Below are 24,133 nucleotides of genomic sequence, written 5' to 3' on the forward strand. Positions count from 1 at the left end.
CACACAAAAATTAGGAGAACAGCTACCTAGCTAACTGACTGGAGGAGATCCTTATTTATGTTCATTCCAAAGAGAAGTGACCTAACTGAATGTGGAAATTATAAAGCAATATCACTACTATCACAAAATTTTGCTGAAAATAATTTTAAAATGGTTGCAGCAGTACATCAATAGGGAGTTGCCAGAAATTCAAGCTGGATTCAGAAGAGAACATGGAATAAGAGGTATCGTTGATGAAGTCAGATGGATCTTGGCTGAAATCAGAGAGTATCGGTAGCATTAGAAAGATGTTTCTATATGATTTGTTGACTATGCCAAGGCTTTCGTGGATCATAACAAACAATGGATAACATTGAAGATTGGGAATTTCAGAACATTTCATTGTGTGCATGCTGACCCTGTACCCAGACCAAGAAGCAGTTATCCAAGGAGAACCAAGGGATACTGTTTGGGTCAGCATTGTATTATACAGAGAGTGGGTTGCTCACTGAGCTGCTAACCACAAGATCATCAGTTCAATTCCACCAGTGGCTCTGCAGGGAAAGATGAGGTTTTCTGCTCCCGTAAAGATTTTCAGCCTCGGAAACCCAAAGGGAATGTTCTACTTTGTCATATAGGGTCATGGTGAGTCAGAATTGACTCGGTGGCATTAGGTTTTATATTGAGGTGTAATTAAAACAGAAGACTGCAGTCTTTTATCTTCATCAACCTCGCATTGCTTGATGGAGCTAGGAAAGTGGAGGAATATGGTAAATATCTTTAAAAGAAAGAAGAAAAACTATGTTAAAGAAAGGACGTATAAGCACTGAGAGTAATGGAAAAAGTATTTCTAAGAAACAGTGAAATCCTGTGTACCTGTGTCCAAATTAGACTCTTCCACTTACTGTGTTCCACCATTTTGTCATCTGTAAAATGGGCACAATAATGAGAATTAAAAGAAATACTTTATTTGAAACTCTTTAGCACTTTGTTGTTGTTGTTAGAGTCTTTTGAGTGGGCTCCCACTGTATAGTCAACAGAAAGAAACATCTGCTCCTATACAATTGTCACAACCATTGTTATATTTGAGATCATTATTGTAGCCATGGTGTCAATCCAACTTATCCAAGGTCCTCCTTTTTCCCTCTGACCCTCTATTTTACCAGGCATGAATCGTGTCTTTTTCCAGGGACTGGTCTCTCCCGATAGCAGGTCCAAGTATGGAGGACAAAATCTATCTATCCTTGCTTCTAAGGAGAATTCCGGCAGTATTTCCTCCAAGAGAGATTTATTTGTTCTTCTGGCAGTCCGTGGTGTTTTCTTTCTCTTTTTGTTTTTTCTTTCTTTTTATAGTTTTATTGGAGAACTTTCAATATTCTTTGCCAACACCATAATTCCAAGGTGTTGATTGTTGTGCAGTTTTTTTAATTCAATGTGCAGCTTTCACAGGCATAGGAAGCAGGTGAGAATCCCGTGGCTTGGGTCAGGTCAACTTGGTCGTCAAGGTGACATCTTTGCTCTGTGGCAGTTTAAATAGCGCTTGTGAAGCAGGTTTACCTAGTGTAATATGTTGTTTGATTTCTGGGGTAATGCTCCTGTGAGCATTGGTAGTGGATCCAAGTATGATGAAATGCATGACAACTTTAATCTTTTCCTATTTCTCATGTTGTTCACTGGTCCAGATGTGAGGATTTTTGTTTTCTTTTTTTTTTTTAATTTTAACAATTTATTGGGGCTCATACAATTCTTTTCACAGTTCATACATATACATACATCAATTGTATAAAGCACATCTGTACAGTCTTTGCCCTAATCATTTTTTTCTCTTTTCTTCTTTTACATTTTATTAGGGACTCATACAACTCTTACCACAATCCATACATATACATACATCAATTGTATAAAGCACATCCATACATTCCCTGCCCCAATCATTCTCAAGGCATTTGCTCTCCACTTAAGCCCCTTGCATCAGGTCCTCTTTTTTTTCCCCTCCTCCCTCCCCATTCCCCCCTCCCTCATATGCCCTTGGTAATTTATACATCGTTGTTTTGTCATATCTTGCCCTATCCGGAGTCTCCCTTCCCCCCTTCTCTGCTGTCCCTCTCCCAGGGAAGAGGTCACATGTGGATCCTTGTAATCAGTTCCCCCTTTCCAACCCACTCACCCTCCACTCTCCCAGCATCGTCCCTCACACCCTTGGTCCTTTGTTTTCTTGACATTAAGTTTAACTCACACTGAAAAGTGTATTACTTGATTTTCATCACTAAGGGCATCAAGTCCTCCTAATTTTCAGCAAGCAACCTTGTCTTGTCTTTGTTAGTGAGTCTTCCTCCACCCTGGTGCTGCATTCTTCTCTATATAGTGCATCTTCTCACAGTACTTGCTCAGCACACAAACTGAACAATAGCTTGCAGTTAGCAGCTTAACACACAACTTGCTACACTATCAGGGCTCCCCTCAACATAAAGAACATAAAATCTTCAACTGCACCAATAAGCAACATCATGATACCAGAAAAATAAAAGGAAAGCAGTGAAAGATTGTATTTTATTTGAATCCACAATGAAAGCCCATGGAAATAGCATTCAAGAAAACAAATGAGTAACAGCTCACGACACACGGAATCCAGGAACAGGAATGGGAATAGCGATACCAGAAAGGTAGGAGGATGGGGGGGCGGGGAGGAGAAGAAGGGGGAACCAATCACAGTGATTGACACATAACCACACACACTCCTCCAGGGGGTAGAACAACAGAAACCATGGGGGAAGGAAGACAGGATCGGTGTGAGATATGAAAATAATAATTTATCAAGGGGTCACAAGGGTGGGGGGGGAAGGAGTTGATCCCAAGGGCTCAGTAGAAAGTAACTGTCCAGAAAAGAAGGATGGCAACATATGTACACATATGTCTGATACAATTAATGTTTGCATTATAATAAAGAGTTGTAAGAGTTCCCAATAAAATGATCTTTTTTTTAAAAAAGAAAGAAAACAAATAACCTATTGCACGGTGGGGGGGGGGGAAGTTTGCTACAAAAAAATCTCTTTAAAATATTAGAAAACAAGATATCTGAGGAGCTGATGCCAGGGGCTTAAGTGGAGAGCAAATGTTCTGAGAATGATGAGGGCAGTGAATGTACAAATGGACTTTACACAATTGATGCATGTATGGATTGTGATAAGAGTTGTATGAGCCCCTAATAAAACGATTAAAAAAACAAAGAAAACAAGATGTCAATTTGAGGATTAAGGTCACTTGACTTAAGCCACAACATTTTAGATTACCTCATATGCGTGCAAAACTTGAACACTGAATAAGGAAGAACACGGAAGAATTGATTTCTTTAAATTATAGTCTTGATGAAGAATATTGATTCCATGGATTGCTGGAAGAAGAAAATCTGTCTTGGAAGAGGACAGTCTAGATGCCCTATAGAAGCAAGGAGGATGAGATTCCATCTCACATACTGCGAGCATGTTATAAGGAAGGTCTACTCCCTAGAGAAGTGCATCCTGCTCAGTAAAGCAGAGGCAGGGAAACAGAGGAAGACCCTAACGGAGACGGATTTGTACCGTGGCTGCAAGAATGGTCTGCAACGTCACACTCCGAATAGTGCAGGCCTAGGCAGTGCTTTGTTCTGCTCCACATAGGATGGCTTTGAGTTTGAACCAACAGCAGGATACTTAACAATAACAGCCTAGTGTTAGCAACCCATGCTTACTACCACTATGCTATTGTGCCCGCCTCATTACAAACTCATAGTTAGTAAGGAACAAATGAGTCAGTGCAAATGAAAAGAATTTTATAAACTGTGGTAGTTGCATAATCTGTTGTCCATTTGAGGCTGAAGAGTGAAGGGGTGGAGTTTAGCCTGTCAATCAGATCGCAGCTTCATGACCTCATTTGGAAGCACTAAGGAGATAAATAGCTCACTGAAGGCGGGACACACACTCACTTCCTGTGATACATTTCTGACAAGAAGCCACATGAAGCTACCCTGATGCAGACAGAGCCCAGAGAGCTGGATGAGCCTCTTGGAGACCTTTGCCAGTGCTGAGATGCTTACAATGCCACTGGATCCACAAGACTTCCCACCTACTGGCCTGTGATCTTCCTGCATTCAGTATTATTGAATGTGTTTTGTGAGTCTGAAGAGGACTTTATAGATTGGTATCAGACATATGGGCTAACATTTGGCTTATGGACTTGATCTGAATTGCTTTTGTATATAAAGCTCTTTCCTATACATAAATGAGTGTCTATGAATTTGTTTCTCTAGTCAAGCTAAGAGCCCTAGTAGCATTGTTCGGTAAGCATTGGACTGCTAAACACAAGGTCCATGGTTCAAAGTCACCAGCAACTCTATAGGAGAAAGATAGGACTATTTGTGCCAGTATTGATTTACAGCCTTGGAAACCCTACATAGGTTTTTATGTTGAGTTGGTTCCAACACATAGGAACCATACAGGACAGAGTAGAACTGCCCTAAAGAATTTCCTAGGCTGTAAGCAGCCAAAAATGAGTTGAATTGTTAGGTGGCAAAGTTTCCATATTTATATTCTCATCATACTTTATATTTTTCCAAGTGCTGTTTTACATTTTGTCTTTTCTATATAACAAGCCTCTTTATTTTCAATAAGGGAAGCCATAACTCAAAAAGGTTAAATGTCTTGCTCAGAGTAGAAAGTAAGTTAAACTTTATAAGGCAGGACTGGAACACAAGTGGTCTGAATCCTGGCTAGTTCTTCTTCATTTCTTTTTATTAGTCAAATAGAAGCATATCAGTTTTCAATAATAAATGAAATCATAACAATGACCTTTTCTCCCAGACATTCTCCATTCCTAATAGTGTATCTTTGTTTAATATCTTACTTTGAAAAAAATCAAGAACAAATTCAATCCTTGAGTGGCAATATTGGAAGAGCCTATAGGCAAAATATTGAATGATGCAGGAAACATCACAAGAAGGTGGAAAGAATACACAGAGTCACTGTATCAAAAAGAGCCATTTCAAGAGCTAGCATATTAGCAAAAATCAATAGTACTGAAGATAGAAGTACAAGCTGCATTGAAAGTATTAGCAGAGGAGAAAAAAGAAAAAGCATTAGCCAAAAAGAAGGCTCCCGGAATTGATGGTATATCAATCGAAACATTTCAACAAAGATGAGCACCGGAAACACTGACTCATCTAGCTAGGAAATTTGGAAGACAACTATTTGACCAACTGACTGGAGGAGACCCATGTTTGTACCCACTGTTACCCAAAGAAGAGTAACTCAAGAGAATGCTCAAATTCTATGACAATATCATTGATATTACATGAAAGTGAAATTTTGCTGAAGATCCTCCAACAAGTGTTGCAGCAATACATTGACAGGGATCTGGCAGAGGTTCAGGGCAGGTTCAGAAGAGGACATGGGATAAGGGACATCATTGCTGATGTCAGATGGATTTTGGCTCAAAGAAGAGACTATGAGAAAGATATTGACATGTGTTTCAGTGACAATGTCAAGGCATTGGACTGTCTGGATCATAACAAACTGGAGAGTCCTGAGACTACAAATATGGAAAGTCTTGAGAAGAATGGAATTTCAAAACATTTAATTGTGCTCATGTGGAACCTGTACATGGATCAAGAGGCAGCTGTCTGACCAGAAAAATGGAATAGTACATGGTTTTAAATCAGGAAGTTTGCATCCAGGTTATATCCTCTCATCATACTTAATCACTCTGTATATTGAGAAAATCATCAGAGACACTGGATTTTATGAGGAAGAATTCAGTATCAGGATTAGAAGAAGGTCTATTAAAAGCCTTCGATATATAGATGATACAACCTTGTTTTGAAAGTGAAAACTTGAAGCACTTGCTGATGAAGATTAAGGATTACAGCCTTCAATATGGATTATAACTCAGTGTACATAAAACTAAAATGCTCACAACTGGATGAATCAGTAACATCATGATAAACAGAGAAAAGACTGAAGTTGTCAAGGATTACATCTTGCTTACATCAATGTTCAAAGGACATATTTCATTAGGTAAATCTGCTGCACAAGAACTCTTTAAAGTGTTGAAAAACAAGAATGTTACTTTGAGGACTAAGGTGCACCTGAACCAAGCCATGGTATTTTCAATTGCCTCATATGCATGTGAAAGTTGGTCCTTGAAGTGGATGTTAACAAGCCCAGGGACTAGAGAACAAGTGATCTAAAATCAATGGTGAGAAGGGCATAAGATGCCTGGTGGGGCTTGATCAAGGACAATGTAGCTGAGAGGAATTATTGAAACTTGAATGAAGACTGAACATGATAGTGAGACAAGAGGAAAGTAAAAGGAAATAGAGAAAGAAGTAGGCAAAGGACATTTATAGAAGTAAAAATACAGGCATGTACATATGTAAATATATTTATATATAACAATAGGGAGATAGATCTATGTACATATATTTATATGTTAAGTCTTAAGGTAGCAGACAGACATTGGGTCTCTATTCAAGTATTCCCTCAATGCAAGAACACTTTGTTCTAATAACCTGGAATTCTGTGATACTCATAATTGCTGAAGACAAAATGGGTGCATAAAGAAATGTGCTAAAGAAAGCTGATGGTGCCTGGCTATCAAAATATAGAGTCTGGCATCTTATAGGCTTGAAGATAAACAAGCGGCCATCTAGATGAGAACCAACACAGTCCACAAGGAAGAAGAAGCACACCAGACTGTGTGATCATGAAATTTCTATGGAACCAGGTATCAGGCATCAAAAACTCAGAACAAAAAAATCCTATCAATGTGAATAAGGGGAAGCGCGGAGTGGAGACTCATAGCCCATCTGTAGGCAACTGGACATCCCCTTACAGAAGTGTCACAAAGAAGAGATGAGTCAGTCAGGGTACAGTATAGCTTCAATGAAACATACAGCTTTCCTCTAGTTTTTTAATGCTTCCTTCCCCCCACTATCATGACCTCAATTCTACCTTACAAATCCAGCTAGACCAGAGCATGTACATGGGTACAAATAAGAGCTGGAAACACAGGGAATCCAGGACAGATAAACTCCTCAAAACCAATAATGTGAGTAGCGATACCAGATGGCTAAGGGGAAGGTAGGGGTACCAATCACAATGAACTATGTATAATCCCTTCCCAGGAGGATGAGCAACAGAAAAGCGGGTGAAGGGAGACAGCGGTTGGTGTAAGACATGGAAAAAACATTTATAAATTATCAAGGGTTCATAAGGGAGGAAGGGAGGGTAGGGTGGAAAAGAGTTATCAAGGGCTCAAGCATAAAGAAAATGTTTTGAAAATGATGACAACATACATACAAATGTGCTTGACACAATGTATGTATGTATGGATTTTGATAAGAGCTATATGAGCCCCAATCAAATGATTTAATAGATAAATAAAAAATTTTAAAAAATTAAAAAAGAAAGTTCAATGTGAATAAGTAAGGCCAAAGAAAAATTGAAGCTTTTGAACTATGCTGCAGGAGAACAATATTGAAATTACCATGGAATGCCAAAACAAATACATTTGTATTGGAAGAAGTACAGCCAGAATGCACCTTAAAGGCAAGGATGGCAAGACTTTGGGTATGATATCAGGAGAGAATAGTCCCTGGAGAAAGACATAATGCATGGCAAAGTGGAGGGCCCTCAATGAGATGATTGACTCGGTGGCTGCAACAATGGGCTCAAACATGAGCATAGCTCAGGGGCAGCTAGTCTTTCCTTCTGTGGTACTAGGGTCGTTATGGGTTGGAATGGATGGCACCTAACAGCAAAGTCATTCTTTTTAGCCACTTACTCTATTCCAGTAATTCAAGTATAATATCGTTCAGCTGGGCTACTCAGTTCATTTTTTGATAAAGTGTTTTTCATTCCCTGCCTAAACATGACTAAACTCTTGCCAATCGACTCACTACCTAAAGTCAGTATTTGTGATTAGTTTTATTCACATAGGTATCTAGCTCGATGTTTTTGCTTTATTCACTTTTAGGGGTACTTTATCGCCAATCTAACTACAATGTTTTAGTCTAGGTAGCTCACGTTCCCTTTAAGTGGGCCCAGATATCAAGGCACATGGAAAATATTCTTGGTCAGTAATTATTTATCAAGTCAGATACTGCCTGGTTCAACTTTCTATGGCTGAAGTCATTGGTTGATGAAGACAAATACAGAAAGCCCATTCTCTAAAGTTCAATCCTACTTTTTTTAAAAAAACATTTTATTAGGGGCTCATACAACTCTTATCACAATCCATACATATACATACATCAATTGTATAAAGCACATCTGTACATTCTTTTCCCTAATCATTTTTTTCTCTTTTCTTTTTTTACATTTTATTAGGGAGCCCTAATTATTTTCAAAGCGTTTGCTCTCCACTTAAGCCCTTTGCATCAGGTCCTCTTTTTTCCCCCTTCCTCCCCGCTCCCCCCTCCCTCATGAGCCCTTGATAATTTATAGATAATTATTTTGTCAACCCTATTTTTTATGTAAGGAGGAAACTAAGACCCATCGAGTTTTTAACACGTGTCCCCAGTGCTGGCGTTCGAGTGCTTGGACTGTATCATTATCATTGGCTCACTCTTCACGCAAAAAATGATAAGACAACCTGTGACTTCGGCGTGTTTAAGATTTAAATAACACCTGAATTTTTTTATTTAAACACCTGAATTTTTAATTTCAGGAAAAATTTGTTTTTATTCTTTACTTTCATAGTTATCAATATATATTACAAATAGAAATACATAAATGTTACGAAAACGTCGCGCTCGGCGTTATAGGGTTAACTCGGCGCACTCCCCCCCGCCCCCCCTCCATACCTGCCCAGCCTCTCGCCCTTTCCCGGTGACTTTGCCCAGCTCCGCCCAGGTCAGGTGGCCCCACCGCTCCTTCGTCGCCCAGCCCCCCACGCGGAACCAACGTCTTCCAGCCCCGGGGCTGGCCGGATCGCTCTGGCGTGCACTCCTCGTAGCGGTGACTCGGCAGCAGCGTCTCGCGTCATCAGTGACAGCCCCGGACCTTGGGACGCTGTGCGTCGCTCTGCCAGGTGCAGGTGCCTCCTCCGTGGCAAATAGTCCTTGGCAGCGCCCGACTTCCTGGGTCATCCGGCAGGAGGGGCGCGAGAAGGCGCTCTCCCGGGCCCGGAGTCTCCCAGGAGAGGCGAACACGCACGCGAAGCCTCTGCGGCAGTGGGCGAAGCTCGCGAAAGCGTCCCTCCCTGCCGAGGATCCCTCCGCCTGCCGTAGCGGTGGTGAGGCCGAGGGAGCCGCCATTTTGGATGTTCGGTTCCTGCCGCCACTGCCGCCGCCGCCCCCGGAGCTGCCGGTTTCCTTCGAGGTTTCGGGCCGGTGAGTGTCACTCTCGGCTCCGAGAGCGCATTGCTTCTTCTGGCCCGTGGTGTCCGCGAGCACTTGACCGGAAGCGTCCTGTCAACGCCAGGGGTCCCGTTCTAGGCTGTGGGGGGCGAGAGGCGAGGACGCAGGCTGGGCCAGGAGGGGCCCGGAGCCCCCGGGGCTGCTCCGACTTCTGGACGGCGGCCCCCGAGGGTTGGGAGCCGGCGGCGCGGCACGTAGCTGCCTTCCGTGCTGTGGGGTGGCGGGGCCGCGGCGGGCCTCCTTGAACCCATTGGCTTTCTGGGTGTGCGATCCTTCTTTGAGGGCTCCTTCAGGGAGCCAGGGGTGCAGCGGGGCGGGCGGGCCCCACCCCCGCGGCTTCCCCGAGCCACGTATCCGCGTTCTTCTCTCCGGGAGCCGCGTCAGGTCTCTCACTGACTCTCCTCAGCGTGTTCCGATATGGGGTTAATTGCTGTCTGTCCCTACAACGCCCTCCCCGCCGAACCGGACATGGACCTCGTCTTCCTCCAACCTTCCGACTAACTTCTTTGTCAATTCCGTTTTGTGATCTTCTGGCTGGGTTTTTTTTTTTTTTTTGAACTTAACCTGCGAGTACACCAGTTGCCCTTCACAAACTCTTGGTCCCTGGGACGTCATATTCTATTAATTCTCTCCATCTTTCCGACTGCCTGAAAGAGTTGGGACGGTTGGTGGTTCTCTGTTAGGACCTGGTGTCAAAGATCCGTTAAAGTGTATGTACTTCATTAATTAGTAAATGTGTGGAAAGCAAATTGTGTGTGTGTGTGTAGGAGGAAGTGTCAAATAATTACATCCTTGTGGATTACCTTCCTTTGCGGAACATTGAGCGTTTCTTGGTGCTTTTGGGGTATGTTTTTGTTGGTGTTAGATATCCCCGGGCATGGAAAGCCTTTGAAGAATATTAACCTGAGAGAGCTGGAAAAGAGCAACTTGATTGTTACAGAGATTAAAAACGGAAGGGAGGGATGAAGATTTCCGAGTGATTTTTAACGTTCAGGTTTTTGTGCAGTAATGATCTTCCTGACTGATTTTGGAGTGGTTCAGTGATTTCTCTTTTTCCTCTTTATTGTGAAAATTTTTTTTAAAAGACGAGTTAACTTTTTGTACTGTTTTCTCAGGGTAGTTGGGTTTTAAGCATTGACTTCAACTTTTTTTAGTGTGCTGGAAAAATATGGGCCCTACAGTACCTGTAATCTCACCACTTTTATTCTACTTGTAAAATGTTTGCAATGTAGCATACTTGAATAAAAGTATTTCAAATCAATTCATTCATTGTTGCTTACATTTCAAGTTAGGCAAGTATGATTCAGCTATCCTTATTTCACATCTCAGCCTGTGTTTTCATATCTGCAAAAGAGAAATAACTTATTTGAGACTGTAGTCTAGTGACTGCTGAGTTTTGAATTAGAAATGTAGGTGGAGTCAAATTGTTTAATACTTCTAATATATAATAATATGCTTGATACTATGTCAGTACATTTTCCTTAATAAGTTATTGAATTGAGACAGTATATAAATTACTGTTCATAGGTTGTCTTGCTAGAATATTGAATGTTTTCATTGTTAATATTCAAAGGACTCATTCACATTTATTTTAAGGAAAAATTTCAAAAATAATATTAGCTACTGTTAGGTAAATGAGTTCTGTGAGTTTGTAAATTCCAGAAAGGTTTAGTATTTTTCTACTGTTGTTTAAAGCAGGTGTTTCCCAGAATGGACAATACCACGCCACCCTGGGAGGCACTGGATCAATCTGGAGCGGCAGCAAAAGCAGATACCTACACTTTACCCTGGATTATGGGCTACAGTACAAGAGTTTTAATTGGCAGGGATGCACCAAGATTGCCGCCCCCCATAAGAGGCAGTAAGCCAAAAAGTTTGGCAACCTATGGTTTCTGTTTAAACACTAAACACCTATGGAATACTCATTCTTTGACAAGTATCCTCTTATTGATTATGCTAAAATGTTCCATTTCTAAGTTTAAAACAAAATATTGCTAGAGCTTTTAGGTGTTCTTTAACCATTCACTTAATACTTTAATGTACCCATTGCCATGCCCAAAACACCAACAACAAAACAGCCAAACTCACTGCCATGGAGGTGATTCCGAGTCATAGAGACCTCATAGGAACAGGGTGGAACTACCCTTTAGGGCATCTAAGTGCTGAATTCGAGGTTAGCAGCCTAGTGCATAAGCACTATACCAGGGCTTCCCTGCAGAGGGTCCCTGAAGCAGGGGCAGATCGCCTCATCTTTCTTGGAGAACTGCACCTAGCAGTGAGCGGTCAAACACTAACTGAATGGTTAATGTACTAGTGTTTAAATGTCATTCAATCTTTAGGTTTGTATTCAATTTTAGAGTTTGCCTTGTAAATGATATGCTGCTTAGGTCACCTCCAATTGATCAGCATATACTTGAATGTCTTTGCCCATGGCTGTTGGATTTACACTTGAAATTAACCCTAGAATTTAGGAAAAGTCAATTCATTTTCTTTAGGCAGCAGTTTCTGTTTTTGATCATTTTCATTGATGTGGGGCTTTGAGTTTGATGGTAAACTTTAGAGTGGCACTATAAACTACAAAAATTGCCAGTAGTGCCCTCCCTGGTAGTAATCTTCCAATATTCAAAAAGTCTTAATCCATTATTTATCAAAAATACTTTTAAAAATGACTTTTATGAAAACTTCAAATTCATACAAAATTAAACAAGTTGAGTCATTGTTTTCCCAAACCACTAAGATTATTTTTAAAGATATTGAATTGAGAAACTGCATACAAAAACAGATTTTCATAATGCTAGTCCCCTTATTTGTATTTGATGAGAATTTTTCAAAATTTGTATATATAGCAGTTTGTATGTATAGCAGAACTTAATGGTCTCAGAGTTAGCTTCAGAGAAATTGAAAACTCTTACCTGTCTTCAAACTGCAACAGTTTTTAACTAAAAATTGGTTGCTTTAGGTGTTTTAATTGCATCTTTGCTTTATGGATTGTTTAAATTCTTGACTTTCATTTTTATGTAGAGTAGAATAAATTTAAAGTAGTTAGCAATTTTAAAATGAGATCATATAGGTTTATGTAACCACACTTCTTAGCTTTAGGTTTTTGAAATCATGTGGAAGTCAAAATGTCTATATTAGAATTTTTTTTTTTTTTTTTGGTTTGTTTTTGGTAGGAAATTTTATCTATGTGAAACCCTGGAAGATCAGGTCACTATGTGTCAGAACAGACTCAATGGCACTAAATTCGGGCTTTTTGGAAGGAGTAGCAAAACAATATGGCTTAAATTCTAGTTGCTAGAACCATCTCCTGTCAAAGTTTGAAAGGACCAAAAGTGAAAAATGTCCACATTTGCCAAATTTGTTGAATCATAGTAACTAAAACTTTAGTATGAAAGGACAGGGTTTAGAATAGTGTGTTGAACTGAGAAATACTCTTTTCCATGTACATTTTGCTTTTTAAAAGTTACTCGGATCATTGGAAAAAGTTAATAAGTTATAATTATTGTCAATGGAAAATCCAATAAACTTATTTTTTTAAGATGGAGAAATATATGTGACCTCTGTACTTTATGAATAATTAGACATTTTGAAGGCAAGTAGTCGTCCCCCCCACCCCAGCAGTTTTATTGGCACATAATTCACATATCATACAATTGAACAGTTCAAGCAACTCTGCAATCACTAGCAGTGCTAGTACTCCCTCCCCCTCCCACCCTCACTGTTCACTCCCCAAATCTCCCTTCACTCCCAGTCGCCCATCCTCACATCTGCTGTAGGGATACAACATCTTGTAATTGTTATCATCATACATCCATTGCTCCTGTGCTTCACAGCTGGGAACCCAATAGAAAGCAGTGGAGGACAAGACCCATGGAAATGGTTAACACCAGATCATATTAGTATAAAGGCAAAAATACAAGTGATGCATAATAAGGAGAAGACCCCCATCAACATGCAAAAAGCCAGGGAAGAAATTTCTGTCATGGGATATCTAAGAGATACTTGCACCCAGGACTAATTCATGTTTATCTATAGGGAAGACCACTGGCCTGGTACCAGTTCAGTCCCGTATAAACTTGATTGCAATGGTCTCTGCCTGGTAGTAAGGCTGTTCAGGACTCTTGCCTTGGCTAGAGCGGCTCTGCCAGCTGCTGGGTCTGCCGATGAGTTTTGGGATCCCACTGTCCTCCATAACCTTTTCCAAATTTGGGTGTTCATACTTTTAGCTCTGATAATTTTCTCTTCACAATATTCGAATTTTGTATTTGTTATCTTTGGATCACAAAAGGAGATACGCTTCTGAGTGGTTTTAGTTGGCTCCTTGCTTATAGATGGCTGCTTTTTTGAATTCAAGCCTTTAAGACTCCAGACACTTTGAATTGATAGCCCTGCACCATCTACTTTCTTTACCACAATGATGACAAGTAGTTTTGATACCTCTTTGTTGTTAAAGTACAATAGTCACAGTGTAACCTGCTACACAGTTGCTTTGCTAACTTTATTTAGTTTGCTAATTGTATCTGGTTATATTTGTATGGTGCTGAGCTTCCCAAGTGTTTCATTTTTTATGTCTTTGAGTTAATGTTTTGGGTTATTGAGGCTACCAAATGAGAGAAAAATATGAGCTTAGCTTTTAGGAACTGGAATAATTTAAAATGCTACCTTTTCACAAATCTGATGGTTAAAGTTAAGATTGTTACAGCTGCTGTACAATATTGAGTATATGAGCAAGCTTTTATAAGTGATTATACAGTTGTACAACTCAAAATCGAATCTAATTAGTGTTTCTACATCCCAATTCAATGTAGGTATTTACTACACTTCATTATTGGAAAATTGTTCAGTTTGAAACTGAAGCAAAGGAAAGGATATTAATTCTTAGATTACTTTATTTTGGTGGTCTATACGAAATAATTGGTTCCCTTCACTTTTTTTGGTAAAGTTGAAAGCATCAAACTTTTTAAAGTATGGTGAAACACTGGTTTGAGATTTTTAGTTTGGAAAACTACCTAAAAACAGGCAAGTGTTACAGAGTGACTTCCATCTGTGTAGATCTGGCTTTTGGCATGGTTGTTGAAGGGGAAAAACTGTATTGGAAGATCTGTCTACTCTTTTGATAGAACAAAGACCATCATAAAATATTCTGTTTTAAACATGTATTAAACATTTCTCTTATCAGTGAGAGAGGAGGCCATATATTTCTGCATTTTCTTTAGAAACTTTTCTTGATGAAAGTTGAATAAGTGCTGTTTTTAAGAAAGTAGGACAAGGAAGTAGCTTATACTTTGACATTACCAGTTTCTGGCTGTATTATTTTTGTTTACACACACTGAATTTTTTACTGTTGCTTAATTACTCCATGTGCTTTTGTTCATTCTCATTATACAGGTTACACCTATCCCAGGAATGCTTTTCTTTCTCCTTTTCACCAGGTATATCTAATTTTACTCTTGATACTCTCAGGCAAAGATGTGTATCACTTTTTAAAGTAGCTCTCTGTTTATCCTTGAACTTTTCTGCTGGTGCTTCCAACTCATAGCGATTCCAAGTAGAGCAGAATGGAACAGTGCATGGTCCTGCATCACCCTTCCAGTTGTTACCTTTGAGCCCATTGTTGCAGCCGCTGTGTCAGTACATCTCTTTGAGGGTCTTCCTCTTCTTCTGTGACCCAAGCATGATGTCCTGGCCCAGGGATTAGTTTCACCTGATAAGGTGTTCAAAGGATGTGAGATGAAGCCTTACCATGTCTCTTCTAAGAAACATTCTATTTGCTTTTTTCCAGAACAAATTTGTTCTTCCTGCAGCCCTTGGTACTTTTCAGTATTCTTTACCAACACTATAATCCAAAGTCATTCATTCTTCTTTTTTCATTGGCTAGCTTTCACATGCATATGAGATAATTGAAAATGCCATGGCTTAGGTCAGGTGTACCTCAGTCGTTAAAATGACATTTGGGTTCTTCAACATTTTAAGAAGTGTTGTGCATCAGATTTGCCTAATGCAATACATCATGGAGTGCTGCTTCCATGAACATTGATTGTGGATCCTAACAAAACCTTGCCAGCTTCAGTCTTTGTGTATCATGAGGTTATATATTGGCCCAGTTATTACTCACTTTGTTATGTAATCTAATACCTAACAAAGAGGCTCTGGTGGTGCCCCTAAGTGTGCTTAAATCTTTAGTTGTCCAAGGTCACTGATTCAAACTCTGCTTACATAAAAATTAAAACTAAAACTCACTGCACTCTGATTCATATTGACCCTATAGGACAGAGTAGAGCTGCTTCATAGGGTTTCTGAGAAAATCTTTATGGGAGCAGACAATCTCCTCTTCTGCTGAGTGAATCATAGACTTTAATAACTATTACACCTTTGGAGACTGGTGGTGGTCTATTCTGTGTTGTAAGGTCTCTGTGAGTACGTTAGTTGACTGGACAACATAGCACAGTGCCTCACAGTACTACTTCAACAAGACATGCTATGAGTAAAAGTAATATGGAGAAAGTGCGCAGTTACCCAGGCCTGTTATAGTCGATTGATGATGGAGCCAAAAAGTAGGGTGCCACTGACATCACTGGACTTGGTGTGGCTAACGCATGCTGCCTTCTGTCCCGGACCACACAGAACAGAAACCTTAGTAACGGTTTCTTCTTCATTTCAATCAGACTATGTTACATAGTTGTAGATATTATTTATAAATGTATACTTATATAAATTGCTTAATTTTAATATGTCTTAGTGTACATGAATACAACCAACAGTTTTGTAAAATCTTTCTATATTGAATTACATTATTATTTGTTAGTGGTAACTAATTAAAGTTATAAGAAAGCATTAGTAACTGAGTAAAAAGTCTTAAAACATTTTTCCCTTTATTTTCTTCATTTTCAAAAAAGTTTCTGATATTAGGTCATAAATAATACCACAATATTGTAGCTAAAACCAGGAAATTGGACAAAATCAGTGACTACTGAAATGAAAACAATACTTAACTGTAGAACATGAAGCACTTGTAGCATATACAATTCAAACTATGTAATTTAATATATTATTATAGTTGGGTAACGATGGTGGCTTTTACTAGATTGCTTTGTTGTTGGGTTCCAAAAATAAATTAGCCTTCTGGTTTTCCGTGTATTGATGATACATGCAAGCTGGACTTACAAGAAATATTTTTTGTTGTTGTTTTAACTACCTACAGGGATATTTTAATTAAAAACAAAACAAGTTTATGATACAGTACTGCAAAATTTTTTTTATATATTCTTTGTTGTTAACCTCTTCCAACAGTTGCCTGGTGCAGTTTGCACCTAGCTAGTGCTGCCACTCTGGGGCCCTAGGTTATGGCATTCTGTTGAAGGTCATTTACATGTGACTTGTAGAATCAAATATCAATAAAGTTTATTCTCAGGTTTAGAAAGTAAAACCCTTATCATTAAGTCTTTTTCTGGTGTTAGTCTTTCAATGTAAGGGCAGGAGGTGGTGAAGTGGTTTTGATATGCATATTTCTCTAATGTCCTTGAATATCTTTTCATGTTTTGATTGGGGTATTTGTATGTCTTTTGTGGTGAAATGTCTATTCAAGACTTTTGCCTTTGTTTTTTTTCCCTATCTGCTAAAATGCCTATGTAATTCCAAAACCAGCATTCTGTAGCACTTTAGTGTTCATTTTTGAAAGAGTGGAAATATTGACTCCCTTGTAACACATGTTCCTGGCTGAAGTTGAGTAAGCAAGGTAACATTCTGCTTTCTTGTCTTGGCCCACATACTGTAAAACAAATGTCCAGTCTTTTAATGTCACATTTTTCTAATTCTTGTGCTTTTCATTGGCGGCTTTTCTGTTTAAAATTGTGATGAGAGTGTTGCTTAAGTGCTATCTCAAATTCCAAAGTGTGACTTAACAGAGATAAGCTAGTTTCCGATATGATTAAAAATGCTGTTGGCAGATTCAGTGTTAATGAATCAACTATGTATATTAAATAAGACAAATTTAACTCTTTCGGACCCAGTTTCTACTTTCATTTTCTGTTGACACCATGTGTTTTCATTGTGTGCTAAATCAAGGAAAATTTGAAATTTTTTATGGAATTCAGATTTTTATACATATCTTATGGGACACATATATCCTCTGGATTCTGGGGTAGGATTACATCATATGTAATGTTCCTCTGGACGCTGGAGTGGAATTAAAAACTTGTTACGGTGAAATTAAGTGGGGCATATGTGTCCCTCTGGATTCAAGGAAGGAGTAGAATTAATGGAACAGATTATGTCTCTCTTGACTCTTCAACACCTGCACCCCTTGATAAACCCAAAAAACCAAACTCACTGTCATCAAATTGATGCCAATTCATCATGACTCTATAGGACAGAGTAAAACTGCTCCTATGAGTTTTTGAAAGTGTAACTTAAAAAAAAACTTAATAAATCATTTCGTTGGGAGTTCTTACAGCTCTTTATGACAATCCATGCATCCATTGTGTCAAGCACATGAGCTTGTATATTTTCTCCTGGAGCAGCTGGTTTTTTTGAACTGTTGACCCTTTGGTTAGCAGCCCAACATGCAATCACTAAGCCAGCGGGGATTCCTAGATCCCTTGATAGGTATTTATAATTAATGGTATCTAAAAATGTATTTGTGAAAACAGTAATTTAAAATTTTAAATGTGTTTGTGAACATAAAATCATCACAAGAAAGGCAACATATTGTACTCCTACCCCACTGCTGTCAAGTCATTCCAACTTCTTAATGACCTTATAAGGGATTTCTGAACCTATATGGAAACAGACAGTCTTACCTTTCTTTACAGAGTGGCTGGTGGGTTTGAACCACTGACCTTGTGGTTTAGTAATCCAATCTCCAACCCACAATACCGCCTTGGTTCCTTAAATAATGCACAGGAACCAGAATTGTATTTACAAGGCTTATCTCTAAACAAAAAAGTCAAGAGAAAAATGATTTATAAAAGCATATCGTCATATAGTATTCTGTTACAAAAATAATTTTTAGCACATGCCTATTCCTTCTGATTCAAACACATTTTATACATGTCTCCTCCTGACAGTTGGATACATGTTCAGAGGAAAATAGCTGCTTTGTAAATCTCAGAGCTGAAAAATGTAGGTGGGCTTCAAGTCCCAGGGGTAATGGAATGATTAAATAGAAACAATACAATTAAATATAATTAAACATAATGTAATATTATGTATTGATTGGTTGATGAAAACACTGTGAGTAGCCCTGTATTTTTAATAGAGCAGTGGTTGAATATTCACTAAAATTCAGTGTTACCAGTGGCTTCTTGGGATATAACTAGTAAGAATCAACTATAGTTTACCCAAGTCCAATAAAAAAAAATCCTATTTATTTGGATTTGGGTTTGTCATTTTGTTGTTGAATTGTAGGAGTTCTTTATATATTCTGGATGGAAACCCATTTCAGACATAGGATTCCTAAACAGTTTTTCTCTTATCTGTAGGTTGTCTCTTTATTCTGTTGTTAAAGGCTTTCAGTGCACAAAAGTTCAGAAATTTGATCAAATTCAGTTTATTCATTTTGTTTCTTTTTCATACCTTTGGTATAAGAATTGTTGAAAACTAGGTTTCAAAGCTTAACAGTTTTATGGTTTTAGTTTAAATTGTTGGTACACTTTGAGTTAGTTTTTGTATACAGTGTGAAGTATGGATTATGTGCCATTCTTTTGCAATGAAAATCTAGTTGCTCTAGCACTGTTTATTTTTATTTTTTGTCTCTCTCTTTTTTTAACATTTTATTAGGGGCACATACAACTCTTATCACAATCCATACATATACATACATCAATTGTATAAAGCACATCCGTACATTCTTTGCCCTCATCATTTTCAAAGTATTTGCTCTCCACTTAAGCCCTTTGCATCAGGTCCTCTTTTTCCCCCCATCCCTCCCTGCTCCCCGCTCCCTCATGAGCCCTTGATAATTTATAGATTGTTATTTTGTCTTATCTTGCCCTATCCGGAGTCTCCCTTCCCCTCCTTCTCTGCCGTCTGTCTCCCAGGGAGGAGGTCACATGTGGATCCTTGTAATCGGTTCACCCTTTCCAACCCACTCACCCTCTACTCTCCCAGTATCGCCCCTCACACCCCTGGTCCTGAAAGTATCATCCACCCTGGATTCCCTGTGCCTCCAGCTCCCATATGCACCAGTGTACAACCTCTGCCCTATCCAGTCCTGCAAGGTAGAATTCGGATCGCGGTAGTTGGGGGGAGGAAGCATCCAGGATCTGGGGGAAAGCTGTGTTCTTCATTGGTACTACCTCGCACCCTGACTGACCCATCTCCTCTCCTAAACCCCTCTGTGAGGGGATCACCAGTGGCCGACAAATGGGGCTTTGGGTCTCCACTCTGTACTTCCCCTTTCATTCACTATGGGGTGTGTGTGTGTGTGTGTGTGTGTGTGTGTGTGTGTGTGTATATATATATATTTATGATGCCTTATACCTGGTCCCTTTGGCACCTCGTGATATCACAGGCTGTTGTGCTTCTTCCATGTGGGCTTTGTTGCTTCTGAGCTAGATGGCCACTTGTTCACCTTCAAACCTTTAAGACCCCAGACACTATCTCTTTTGATAGCCGGGCACTATCAGCTTTCTTCGCCACATTTGCTTATGCACCTGTTTGTCTTCGGCGATTGTGTCATGGAGGTGTGCAGCCAATGATATGATTTTTTGTTCTTTGATGCCTGATAACTGATCCCTTCGGGACCACGTGATCACACAGGCTGGTGTGTTCTTCCATGTGGGCTTTGTTGCTTCTGAGCTAGATGGGCGCTTGTTTATCTTCAAGCCTTTAAGACGCCAGACACTATATCTTTTGATAGCCGGGCACCATCAGCTTTCTTCACCACATTTACCTGTTCACCCGCTTTGGCTTCAGCAGTTGTGTCGGGAGGATGAGCATTGTAGAGGCTCTAGCACTGTTTATTGAAGAGACTATTCCTTTTCCCCATTGACGATGTTTAGCATCTTTGTTAAAAATGAGTTGACCATAGATCTATGAATTTATTTCTGGATTCCCAATTTTATCTCCTTGGTCCACATGTCTGTTGTTACATCAGTACTGAAGCTTTATAGTATTTTTTTTTTAAATTGGGAAGTGTCAATCCTACTTTGTTCATGTGCATGTTTCAACATTACTTTTGCTTTTTAGGGTCTTGTACAGGTTCATATTAATTCTTTTTCTTAAAAAACTTTAAAAATATTTTTATTGGGGCCTCTTATATCTCATCACAATCCATACATTCATCCAGTGTGTCAAGCACATTTGCACATATGTTGCCATCATTTTCACAGCATTCTCTTCCCACTTGAGCCCCTAATATCAGTTCCCCATTTTTTCTCCCTTGCTCCCTGCCTGCCCTCCCTCACGAACCCTTGATAAGTTATAGATTATTATTTCCTATCTTAATCGTCCTCCATCGCCCCTCACCCACTTTTCTGTTATTCGTACCCCTGGGAGGGGGTTCTAGATTGATCCTTGTGATCAATTCCCACTTTCTCCCCCCACCCTCCCTTAATCCTCTTGGTATCTCTATTCTCCTTGTTGATCCTGAGGGGTTTGTCTATCCTGGATTCCCTGTGTTTCGGGCTCTTATCTGTAGCAGTGTGCATGCTCTGGTCCAATCTGATGTGTAAGGTAGAATTGAGGTCATAGTGGGTGGAAGGAAGCACCCTGACTGGCTGTGACCCCTCTGTGAGGGGATGTCCAATTGTGGTATGGCTTCTCCATTTTTGCACAGAAGGTACCTTAGGCTGAGATGTCCAGTGGAGCAAACCCAGTGAAGCTTATGTAAAGGGATTTCAAACATGGAAGGTCAAATGAATGAATGAATGAAAGGTCAAATGAATGAATGAATAAATAAATATCAATATCCTATTTAACACCAATAATTTTTTTCTTTTCCCCACCTAGTATTATAATAGAAGAAAATGGAATTTTTAAATAAACTGTTCCAAGCCCCCTTACATGTACACGATTGTGGGATTGATCACAAAGGAATGGGTCAGTGGTTGTGGAATGTGGCAAGTTTCAAGTGAGTCAGGTGTCTGGCTGGAGATTTCCTTATAAAAAGCTAAAATACTCCTTTCCGGCGCTGACGACTGCCCGGCGATCATGCCTCTCACAAAGGATCTCCTTCACCCCTCTCCCGAAGAGGAGAAGAGAAAACACAAGAAGAAGCGCCTGGTGCAGAGCCCCAATTCCTACTCATGGATGTCAAATGCCCAGGCTGCTATAGAATCACCACGGTCCCCAGCCATGCACAAACAGCAGTTTTTTGTGTTGGCTGCTCTACTGTTCTCTGTCAGCCTACAGGAGGGAAAGCAAGGCTCACAGAAGGATGCTCCTTCAGATGGAAGCAGCACTAAAGGACCCTGAGTTGAGATGAGTGGGAAGCCATTCTAATAAACCCATTTTGGCTTAAAAAAAAAAAGCTAAGATATTGTTTTAAGAATTTTGTGACATTTGATCATTGAGAAAACTTAGATTTTTTTTTTTTGCTTAAGATGTTTTTTTTATATTAATACTAGGCGGAAAGAAAACATTTTTATCAGTGTTAAATTGGATGTTGATCCTATTTACTTGTTTTTTGGGGGGTGTCTTTTTGTCCTAATATTTAGCCATTACTGAAAAATGAAGTATACTTTATCTATGATCTACTTTGACAAATCAAACTTAATTTTTCTATTACTTTTCCATCCGTATTTTAACTATTTATAAGGTCCCTTCAAAACTTGCTGCCCCCGAGTTAATGCTGACTCATAGTGACCCCCCTGTGGGCTTCCCAGACTTGGGAGTAGAAAACACAGTCTTTCTCCCAGGGAGCTGCTGGTCGTTTTGAACTACTGGCCACTCAGATCCCAGCCCAACGTGCAACTATTATACCACCTGAGTTAGGCAGCATGAACTGATTTGTGCTCTACTAGGAGTCCTGGTGGCACTGTCAGGTGTTGCTTATTGGACTGATTGGAAACCTCCAGCTGCTGTGCATAAGATAGATGAGGCTGTCTGCCCCTCTAAAGATTTACAGGCTCTACCAGCATGAAGCAGGGAACCAAGCAGGTCTGTGGGGCCAGCCCCAGTTCCAACCACGTGAACAACACTCCCACCCTTGCCCCGAAGAATGCACATCAGAGGACAGCACTGAAGCTATAGCTCAGGGAGAGGTGGGAGCGTCTGATCAGAACACACTGGAGCAAACGAAGAGGGAAGGAGAGTGAGTGTAACACATCCTGGCCCACCAAGCCCCAAGGACAATATTCGTGTTCAAAGCAGCCAATGCACAGAGAGAACCATAGGGCTGGTCCTCCCATGGTCCCTCACTGACCCATAGTGCTACGGGGAACAACAGTAGAGACACATTGTGGGAATTGTGCCTGATCTAATCTTCACACCAGGGCAAAACACCAAGGTGTGCAACAGAGCACCACGTGGACCCTTGTATAAGCCTTATTGAACATAGAACATATTAAAACTTAGTCACCGAATAAAACTACTGAAATACAAACTTAAATATTAAAGGAGAAATTGAAACAGTCTTAGTGGTTGGTTTCTCAGTCTTTGATGGTTGGTTTTGTTGTTTTAGTTGCTGTCAAGTCAATTTTGACACATAGTGACCCATTTGTGCAGAGAACTGTTTTGTAGGATTTTAAAGACCGAAGCAGATATTCTGAGGTGCCACTGCATAGATTTCAACAGGCAACATTTTAGCTGGTATTTAATACTTACCTGTTTGTGTCACCTATGGTTTTAGGTAGTAAAATCGTAAGGGTAGAGAATATCTGAAGTATATAGTTTTTAGATGTAGGTTGCTCTATAGGTTTAATTTTGTATTTTTACTCGTCTGTATTAAATGTTAAGTGATAATCATTTTACACATTTCTCGATGAATCAGCATGCTTTAATAAACATTAAATAAATATTAATAAGGATACTATTTATAATTTATTGATTACTCACACTAGAGGGGAGCAGAATGTTTTTTGTAGCATACAAAGTAGCCTCAGATGACTGTGCTTTTTCAATGCTTATTTTCTCTCCCCATAAGCTTTGTTTGTTTTGCTTTTTTTTTCTCATTGATTGGTGACATTTTTTGACAAATAGCATCATTTTCTAAAACAGCTTCATTTCATGTCCGTGCCCTCATCTTCTTTCTCCCTTTTATTTTTCTGATTTACAGCTCTTCTCTTCTGGAACAGGCTGATTGAAAACTTTTCATTCTTTGGATTAAAGTAGGTGTTTATTTTAGTGTGTGGATATGATGTCTATAGTGACTTTTAAATATCATAAAAGTATGTCTTTGATTCTCAGCTGTGTAGCTGAGTCACTACTATTCCATTCGAATTTCATTTTTTTCATAGATTTTGTTAAGTCCTTTGGGTTATGCTTGAAGAGTAGAGTTTGTTATTTATGATAGACATTTAAGCTGCTGAATTTTAAGGAATCTCATGTTTTTTTAATATTATGAAAAATGGGGAAAAACCAGGCAAAATCTTTGAGAATAAAAACCCGAGTCTTTCATGTTGTGATAAAATCAAGTAGATTATATTTTCTAGATTACACCATTTAATATATAGATTAGATATTTAAAATTTATTTTTGATGTGAAGTATTTCAGAAATGAAAAGTGAAGAGAATAATTAACATCTGCTTAACCATTGCCTATTCTGAGAAATAAAAGTTAATATAGCTGAAGCACCCTCTGATCATATTCCTCTTCCCCCATAT

The 24,133-nt window shown here is 39.4% G+C and overlaps 1 protein-coding gene and 1 pseudogene across 4 annotated transcripts in view; both read left to right on the forward strand.

Moving 5' to 3' along the window:
- Nucleotides 1-9,024: 9,024 nt before the first annotated feature.
- Nucleotides 9,025-24,133, forward strand: part of AP1G1 (adaptor related protein complex 1 subunit gamma 1) — an 87,255-nt gene continuing 72,146 nt past the window's right edge. For 3 of the 4 annotated variants that reach the window (XM_075537386.1, XM_075537385.1, XM_075537387.1), the window contains exons 1-2: nt 9,025-9,343; nt 23,586-23,637. The gene's annotated coding sequence lies outside the window, so the exon portion shown is untranslated. The remainder of the gene's footprint in view (nt 9,344-23,585; nt 23,638-24,133) is intronic. The other variant, XM_075537384.1, reaches the window with a different exon arrangement.
- LOC142432252 (small ribosomal subunit protein eS27-like) lies at nt 21,521-21,774 on the forward strand (annotated as a pseudogene).

Source organism: Tenrec ecaudatus, chromosome 18, assembly GCF_050624435.1.
Source record: "Tenrec ecaudatus isolate mTenEca1 chromosome 18, mTenEca1.hap1, whole genome shotgun sequence".
Taxonomy (NCBI): Eukaryota; Metazoa; Chordata; class Mammalia; order Afrosoricida; family Tenrecidae; genus Tenrec; species Tenrec ecaudatus.